This window comes from Fukomys damarensis, unplaced genomic scaffold (assembly GCF_012274545.1).
Source record: "Fukomys damarensis isolate Sample0158 unplaced genomic scaffold, DMR_v1.0_HiC HiC_scaffold_36, whole genome shotgun sequence".
In the NCBI taxonomy this organism is placed as follows: domain Eukaryota; kingdom Metazoa; phylum Chordata; class Mammalia; order Rodentia; family Bathyergidae; genus Fukomys; species Fukomys damarensis.
The window spans coordinates 1,571,992-1,579,371 of record NW_022900948.1 but is presented as its reverse complement, the minus strand read 5'-3'; positions in this window follow the sequence as shown (position 1 = coordinate 1,579,371).

Sequence of the window (7,380 nt, the reverse complement as noted above, 5' to 3'; positions counted from 1 at the left end):
TATATATATATATATATATATAATGTTAGGTCTTTAGTTTAATTTTTCTGGGCTTTTTCTGTAGTTTTCCTTATTCATGTTTTGTAAATATTTTATTGGCTTTATTCCTAAGTATTTTATATTTTGATAATATATTACAAAAATTGTATATTTCTGATAATTGCTGCTAATATAAAAATGCGAATAAATTTTTTCTTTTGGCTGTGGGGCAATATATATATAATGTTAGGTCTTTAGTTTAATTTTTCTGGGCTTTTTCTGTAGTTTTCCTTATTCATGTTTTGTAAATATTTTATTGGCTTTATTCCTAAGTATTTTATATTTTGATAATATATTACAAAAATTGTATATTTCTGATAATTGCTGCTAATATAAAAATGCGAATAAATTTTTTCTTTTGGCTGTGGGGCAATTTTGAAGCAGGGTTTCCCTTTTAGTTCAGGTTCACCCTGAACTCACTCTGTAGCCCATACTGGCCCTCAATTTGCAGTGATCCTCCTGCCTCCTCCTCCCAAGTGCTGGGATTACAGGAATGAGCCACCATTCCTGGCTACAAATGAATTTTTTATATTGATCTTTTATCTTTCATGCTTGATGGAATGGGGATGTTTTACTTTTGCTTGTTTCTTTTTTTACCATTCCTGAGATTTTCACATAAACAATACTGTGTGCAAATAAAAACATTTTTACCTCTTTCAAACTGTATATATCTTTTGTAATATTTTATCATCTTTATCTGTTAGTTTTGACTTCTAGCTCAATCTTAAATATGAACAGTGAAAGAAGTCTACCATTTTTTAAATCTTAGGAGAACATTTTGTACTTCATCAAGTGTAAAATTTGCTGTGTATTTTTGTATGTGCACTATTTTAGGTTAAAGTAATTGCGTTCTATTTTCAGTTTTCTGAGAATTTGTATCATGAAAATATTAAAATGTAGGATATTTTTGCTAGATTTATTTGTATGTGATGGTTCTGTTATTCTATTCATAGGTGGGATACATTGATAATTTCAAATTTAAACTAGTCTTACATCTCTTGATAAATTCTACTGAGTTAAATGTATGCTAATATATCTTCTGTGGCATTTCTTGTAAGTTTCAGGGGGTTTTGTAATGCAAGTTTCTGGGTTCCGACTTTCCATTTTAGTTGATCAAGTTTGATTCCATTTTCAAATTTAATTCCAAGCAGCACATAAGGTTCCTTAGTGCGTCAGACAGGGTGATGCTACACCTCTCACTCCAACTTTACCCTTGATATCATACATATCTATATTTCAGATTTTGACCAAGAAACTGTGAATGGAAGGTACCTGTGCCATTTTTCAAGGCAAACCTTAAAAAGGTGCATTCTGCTCTCCATTTAAACTGCGAACATGGGTTCTCTAGGGTCTTATTTGCCCAAACTCTGTTGGACCAAGATTTTGTTATATTCTTACCATACACCAGAAATAAAGGTAATTCCATAAAGTCGGTAAAGCTTTGAGGTTGTGGATGACTGCAGTGCACAACAGCCAGATTTGACCAATAGTAATTGTGGAAGTTAGAAATATAATATGTTTATGATAAATTAAATTAAAATAATGCCATTGTAAATCAATATCTTATCTTTTATAAATCCTGGAATAGAAATGCATGTTGTATTAATATCAATAGTAGTAATGTATGAGATAAAAAGCAGAACAATGCAAATAAAAGCTTTATTTAATTTCCGATAATCACTAGAGTTCTTAGATCTCATTTTTGATGAAGAACTGAGGGACATTTTCTCAAAGAAAGCAAATTTTAATAAATTATTTTTAATTATCTTTGTATTCAACATGTCTCTTGACAGCTGACTACATTCTGTTCTATGAGCAAAATTGTTCTTATCTCAATGGTATAAATTTCAGAAGTCTGCAATTAAATGGAGCTCAGACATCATGTATGGGGATAGTAAAGATACAAAAAGTTCATGGACAGTTGGCTTCCTTGCTTCTATGTCACCATACTTTGAAAACTATTTCTATTTTATCCCCTATTCTTCCATAGATAATGGTTCTAAGATCCCAGGCACTGAATATGGGACAGAGAACCAAAAGAGGAAGAGACAGCAACAATGATTATCACTATTCTCCTCTGAAATCACTTCTTTAAAAATATCAGAATTGTCTATACAAAGAAAACCTGAATTAGTCTGACCTACTGTATTCAAAGACAATCCTCTCAACCTTATGGGAATGTCCATGAAGTTTTTTCTTCTTTTATGACCTTTACAGGAATTAAACCACTTCACTAGATCCTGAGGAGAAGATAAATACCTCTGGCTAATAATTAACTTGTGTTGACTTCTGGTTTTATTTATAGCTCTAATCCATTAATAAAATAGGAATGGCAATAATGCCTGAAAAGAATTTCAAAATATATTTAAAATATAATTTAAAGGTAAAGAAGGTTATTTTGAACTGCCACTATGCTAGATAAAGAAAAGGGCTCAAATATGGCAAAATAAAGTTATTAATTCTATCTGAACACCCTTGTCTCCAATTTGAAAGTAAATATTGCTTCTTCTTTTGGATTTTGTTAGCTGTTTGGTAAAGACATCTTGCAATATATATATCTATATTGTGTCTGTCTAACTTTGAGCTGTCAAATGGTGTTGCACTTGCTCACTCGTGAAGTATTTATCTTTGTGTTTACACTCTAACAAAATGATGGTTGTTTAATTATACTACAAATGAGTTTTGCCAGCCAATTGTATGGCAGATGTTATTTACTCCCAGAACAACTGTCAGAAGACCAAGGCAGCACATCTAACAAACCAAAATGCACTCTATTGACTTACATTTCTCATTCAGCCCCCTTCTCATCCAGCCACAAGCTTTTCATTATTAACACAATGAGAGGAGCACCAATGTTAAATATAATATCCAGAAAGTTGTTTGTCAGCAATTAGTAACATTATAAGAGGTATAACTGGGTAGATCCTAACTGTAGCATAAACAGGGAACTGTCATCTTCACATTTACTAAAAGTTATATATTACAGCATCCACCAAGTAGTTCCATGATGGTAGATGGAAAAGAGGAAGCATCTGTTTTTTCCAGTTTATACAATAGCAAAAAAGTGATCACTGAAATAATTTTTTCAACCAAATCAGGAAATACTTTCAAAGAGCAAATGCCTTAATTAGAAAGTACCAACACTTAAGTCTAGCAAACATGCTCACAATACACTTGTTCTGTGTACTGCTTAAACTTTTCCAATCTTGGGGAGAATTTTATTATGTCTAAGACTTGCTTCAAATTAAACTTTTCAGAGAAAGCTCTGCTGTGGCCATCATTTATATAGTATGCTGATATCAGGCCAACATTTTAATAAGGAGAATAAATAAGAACTCTTAAAAGTTTAAAGCCTAATAATCTAGGAGCTAAAGTAGGATTAAGTGTAAAATAAACTCTATAATTAAATTCAGTAGCAGATAAAATGGGAGCAGACCCCAAGAAGTTAACTCTCCCTAATTTCATTTTGCCTACTCTAACAAATTGGGATGATGGCTTACATTTTTAGCACAAAAATATTACCCCCCAAAATGGATCCTCATTTCTTTCATCCACAATTACATTCCATTATGAAGGATCAATTATTTGACATTCTTCTTCATTGTAAAGTGATTTTTCTATGAGTACATAACTCATTCCTATATCACATGTTGATATTATGATGAAACAAGTGATTTAAACATCACTAAGGTATATTCCCAAATCCAATCCATTATTCAATTTATTCTGTTTGCCTCATTCTGGGATCACAATGCAATACCAGTTTAGCCAGAGTTGACTACCCAGGGTTCCATCTCTTCTAGTACTTGCAGTAGAAGCCTCTTGTCTGAAACATAGGCATCTGCAGAGTTAGTAAAACAGTCTGGCAGAAAAAACAGGGCAGCTAATAGCAGAGCTAAGTAAATTTGTCATATTTTCAAGCATTTATTTTTATATTACAAAACAAAATGATGAGAATTTAGTTAAGCCAAACATTTATCTTGCTTGGCTTCTTTATTCCTTCTTTTTTCTTAAACATGCCTCATATAGGTATTATTAGTGTACGACAAGGACACAATTTTCCAGGTACTAATTTCTACAGTCTGATGAATGAAACTGGCATTTATAAATCATGTTCTTGACAAAAGAAATCACACCTTCATGATCCTAAATAGGCTACTACATTTCTCCGAATTTATTAATCAACTAAAGTCTTATCCCACTAGATGGTAATGTTTTTATCAATTTGTGATCACATCATCGCAAAATTAGTGAAAGATCCGATTTTCTTTTCTTTTTTATTCTCTCCACTTCTTACAGGGTAGCATATACAATAATAAATAAGCCTAAATATGTTATGTATTACATTTGTGAGCTGAAGAATAAGCCAGCTGCTATAACTATGTAGCCACTTAAACTTGCAGATAAGTGGTAAGATCTATAGTCTTAGTATCTGTTTTAGTACCCTCTATGAGCCAGTCTTAATCTATCTTTGACTCAATTAGTATTGGATCCTTATGGATAACAGGGTAGTGGTAGGCACAGGGATTGATTATAAGTTCACACACTCCCTACAACTGGATATTTCACATCTGAAAAGTGTGAATATTAAGAGAGAGTCTAAGTAATGAATCAAGAAGGATATATTTTCCTGAAGTAAAAATAGAGCAAAGATTTAGGAAAACATAATTTAAATTTGAGAAATTAAATAATTCCATTGAAACAATATATTATTCTTACACTACAATAAATATGATACTTTGTGATATACTGAAAAAGAATTATCTAAGAAGTAATAAGTTCTAGTACAATACTGGGTTAGTGTAGTTCACAATCACCTATTTTATATTTTATGAATCACTAAAGAGAGGAGTTTGAAAGTTGCAATCACAAAGTAATGACAAGGAGATGGAAATATTATTATTTATACTGATTTTATTACTACATGTGGTATATATGTATTGGAGTAACATATTGTACTACATAAATAAGTACAATTATATTTTAATTAAAAATGTTTAAGGACAAAGAAATGTTCATGACTGTAACTTAATTATTTCATCCTGTACACATATATTTAATTATAACATTGTATCACATAAATGTATGCAATTAAAATAGAAGGAAAGAAAGAAAGAGGGAGGGAAGAAGGAAGGGGAGAAAAGTAAGGAGGTATGAGGAGGAGGAAAGAAGGGAAAAAGAATGTCTAAGTGTGAGACAGAGGCATGTCCTAATGTGGAATATAAAATTTATTTGTTTTTTTTCCTCATTTAGTTTATCGGTACATTTTAAGTATACAGTGCAGTTACATTCATCATTGGGATCTTGTACCTTTACATGACGGGTCTTATTTCATTTTTCCCCCGACCTCCCTTTACCCTTCTCCGCTCCCCCTTCACAAACACTTCATTTCCATTTTTTTCATTTTCTCCTATTTTTTTCTTTTCCCTTATTGGCTTTCCCCCACCCTTCCCACTTTCCCTACACCTTTAGCCCCTTTCTTCCTAATTCACACATGGAATATAAAATTTAAAGGAATATTTTTAATAAAACACAGGACTACAAGATTAACTACTGGTGGAGAGTTGAACATGAACTTACTCTGCTAGTAGAGGGGTCTTAATAGATATTTCTCAGGAGCCTTGACTCTTCAATATTCCCCAGTACATATTCCCATCCCTGTTTGAAACAGTTAAATTAATCTTTTACTGAATGATACAGTGAAGCTACTTAAAGGTTGGAAACTTGGAAGAGTTCATACTTCAGATGGAGGCAGATTTAGACTATTTTTTAAAAATTACTAGTTGTATGAATTTACACAGATTATTAAGACTTTCTCAGCCTCAGTTTCTTTAACTTTGAAATAGGATTATACTTCCTACTTCAAAAATTCATAAATGATAATTGGGATCTTGTCCCTTTACATGATAGGTCTTGATTCTCATTTTTCCCCTTGTCCCTGCATTCCCTTCACCCCCTCCTCTCCTCCCCATTTACAAACACTTTATTTCCATTTTTTCAGTTTCTCATATTTATTTCCTCTCCATTATTACCTTTCCCCCACCCTTTCGACTTTCCCTACACCTTTAGCCCTTTATTTCTTATTTCACATTATTAATTATCTCATTAGGATCTTGTATACTATTATAGTTTTTTACACCAGAGAAACTATTCAGTATTTCAATTAAAGATATATCTGTATGAACATTAAAAATAGGGAATCCTAAAATAAAATTACAAAGGAAAGTAAAAGAAATGACAATGATGTAAATTAAAATAATCTTTAATTCTGAAGATGAAAATGGTCCCTGAACATATTTAAATTGCTTCTTGCCCTTGTAGTCTTATATTATTCTTTTTCATTACTTAGAGAATATTTTATTAGTTTCTGTAATGAAACCCACATAGATATGACCTTACATATTTAAAACAGTGTGTTATGCCTGTACAAATGGAAAAAAAATAAACTTTTCTAGACCAATATGGCTGTTAATTTATGTACAATGCCAAATAAACACAGAAAATTTGGATAACTTTTTCCAAAGTTGACAGCAACAGTTAAAGTTTCCAAAAATTCAAATCATATATATATATATGTTTATATATATATATATATATATATATATATAGACCAATAATAGCAGTATGTTATGCATCAATAGCAGCAACAGCTTTTCCAGATTCTGCAGTCATCTGAACAAAATTATAGACATTCAGCACTTTCCATTAAAAAACAAAACAAAACAAAACAAAAAAAACAGAGAGAAAAGAATAATACCCAGACAACAGCAAAGTTCTGTTGCTATTGTGGTACCAGGCAACATTTTTTTTATTAGCATCTTAATTATCACCTGGAAAGAGAACATTAAGAATAACATCATTAAAAATAGCTCTGATAAAACATGGCCACTACTATGTATCATAAAGCAGGTACAAGATAGTTTACATTCACAGAGGTATGATACAGTACTGTCCTACATCTATAATACTAGAATAAGTTTTGGTTTGATATTTACTTTGTCTGCAAATAAGATTGCTACCCCTGTGTTTTTCTGGGCTCCTGTCACATGGAGAATTGTTTTTCCATCCTTTCACTTTCAGTCTATGGGCTTCTTTTTGCATGAAGTGTGTTTCTTGGATACAACATATTTTTGGATTTTGCTTCTTATTTCATTCTGCCAGTCTGTTTCTCTTGATTGGTGAGTTGAGGTCATTGACATTGATGGTTATAACTGATATGTACTGATTTCTTATTTTCCTGTTATTGGCCTTTTGTTGACTCTTTTTACTTTTTCACCTTCTCCTTTTAGTTTCTGTCTTGTCTATTTGATTTGCTCTGGTGGGCCTCATGGTGTTGTTACA